The sequence below is a fragment of the Montipora capricornis genome, chromosome 6, assembly GCF_036669925.1.
Source record: "Montipora capricornis isolate CH-2021 chromosome 6, ASM3666992v2, whole genome shotgun sequence".
In the NCBI taxonomy this organism is placed as follows: domain Eukaryota; kingdom Metazoa; phylum Cnidaria; class Anthozoa; order Scleractinia; family Acroporidae; genus Montipora; species Montipora capricornis.
This window is the reverse complement of record NC_090888.1, coordinates 46,632,078-46,634,577: the sequence shown is the minus strand read 5'-3', so window position 1 is coordinate 46,634,577 and position 2,500 is coordinate 46,632,078.

The following is a 2,500-nucleotide window of genomic DNA, read 5'->3' as shown; positions in this document are numbered from 1 at the left end:
ACAAACATTTGACTTGATTTGCCTTAATTGTTGATTTCAGTTTACAGTATCCCCAATTAGTGCTCCAGCGTTAGAACGACTAGTTCCTTTCCTTTCCCTTTCCTTTTAACAGATCTTAATAAGCTTACATCGATCCATCCCGCGTAGACGCCTCATGGCGTCTTATTTGATAAAGAAATGAAAACATAATTAAAAGGTCTTTTACTTACTCCACAAACTACAAATAGCAAATATTATGACTGCAAGATGCTCGATGGTTTCCATTCTTGACTGTACTTCAGTAAGTATTCAAGTCCGCAAATATCAGGGATCTGCAAAGAAATGAGAATACCATAGCGATGTTGAAAATTTTTTTAAGGTAGCAAACGTTTAAACTCAAAAGCGGAAAGAGTTTTAAAATGTAAGTAAGTGAGTTAGTGAATGTGTAAAGCGGTTTCAGCCGCCTATAGTTCTCTCGAGAGCGCCCTAGACGAAATTATTCCCTTTTATTTTCGATGATTCGTTTTGTTTTCACGGCCTAATTTCTCAATCGTTCGACCTGGTTGTGTGGCTCTCTGTATTCGCTTACATAATACCACCAGAAAATGTCATACTGGAACGAGTCATACCGAACCGCTCGTGGAATGATTTCCGCACAGGTCCTTATTTCATTAAGAATGCAAACAGACAAATTAATTATTCATTCGCGCTATTGTTTTGGAGAACAATATGTATGACCAAGGGTATCGAATATATACATGGTTAATTTGTACTTACGGGATGAACAAAATTGGATCTCATTGTCTCTCTCTCTCTCTCTCTCTCTCTCTCTCTCTCTCTCTCTCTCTCTCTCTCTCTCTCTCTCTCTCTCTCTCTCTCTCTCTTTCTCTCTTCTTTGCCCTCATCGCTCACACCGTGTTTGCTCCTTTTCTGCTATTTTATATATGTCTCTCGCAGCTCGCCTTGAACTCCGTATCACTGCAAATCTCTGGATTACTTGTCCCTGTTCTCGACAACTAAGCTAACGTGTCAAGTTGCTAATTCACATCTTCAAAATGTTATTTACTTTGAATTCTGGTTGATTATTTACATAACAATGATAAGTAATTATATGCAGGTGCCGTGCCGAGCACCTACCATCGAACCTAAAACTCGTAAGTTACCGTTCAGAGGTCCCTGTTTTACTACTCTTGAAACAACCCCATCCCTTCAATAATGTTGACCCTAACCTAATAAGAACTGAAGGCACTCTTTAGGCTTAAGGTCGATCCCAGTAATATTTTAAGTAGCTTAATCCAGTATTTCTGTGATCTGTGACTTGCTTCTTCTTCATCGTCCGTGCTGCACACTTATAGGCACACTGCAAGGAATTGGACCACGTTACCTTGTGATTGGTGTCTCCTTTTTAATGCCGGAATTCATTGAAATATAAAATCTTTCAGGCGACCTTAATCCTTATTTAGATCAAGCTGTGCAGAAAACCAAAATGGCCGCTAATAATCCGTCTTCGTCTGCTGAATTAAAATTATGGAAAATGTCTCGCCTTCTAGCCGATCACGAGCCCACAATCTACTCTCGTGGTCAATAATATCCCCTAAACTTGAGCAGAGAAACTGAATCGGGAGATGGATTTGTTTGACGATGCTCTAGAAAAAAACTGCAAAGGACAATCTTCAATCCACCAGAACTCATGGTTTTCTGGTATTAAGCTTTCCCTTGAAAAAAAATTAGCCCTAACTTACGCTTGGGCGCACAATGGCAATACAACACAAGCAGGCACGAAACCGCGTTAGATGAAGAAACCACCTGGACAGAAACGGTGATAGATTGGTATATTACTATTGCCGGGAGATTTGTGCAGACAGAATAATGAAACAACATGCGAGGCCAATAGGCGGTCCCGGTACAACTGTTGAGATTGATGAGTCCAAGTTTGGCAAGATGAAGTATCACAAAGGTCGCTTCATCGAAGGACAGTGGATCTTTGGTGGCATTTGCCTCGAAACCAAGGCCTGCTTTATTTTTCCGGAAGAGCGCAGGGTAAAGGATACACTCTTGCCAATTATCCGCGCTCAAATATTGCCAGGGTCACACGTGATAAGCGACATGTGGAAAGCTTACGATTGCCTAGAGGACAAGGGCTATCATCACCGAACAATTAACCATCGCCAAAACTCCGTCGACCCAGACACGCGCACCCACACGCATGGCATTGAAAATACATGATGGGGATTAAAACGAAGTATGCATTGTACAAGAACATCCGTGGATCTGTTTGAAAGATACCTACAGGAGTGGTCGTGGCGTCAGCATATCAAAGTGATCCATTCAGAAATATCATTAAACATATCGTTGATTTGTACAGAGAAAGAAAACAAACCTTCGCCTTGAAGTGCTTTGATGAATTGACAAAGAGACGAAGGCCAATTTTAAGCGCAAAAAGAAGATAGCTTTTCAGTTTCTGCTAACGTTTATTTGGTCCGTTTTGTTTTGTGTAAGTGAATCTGAACCGTATTTACAC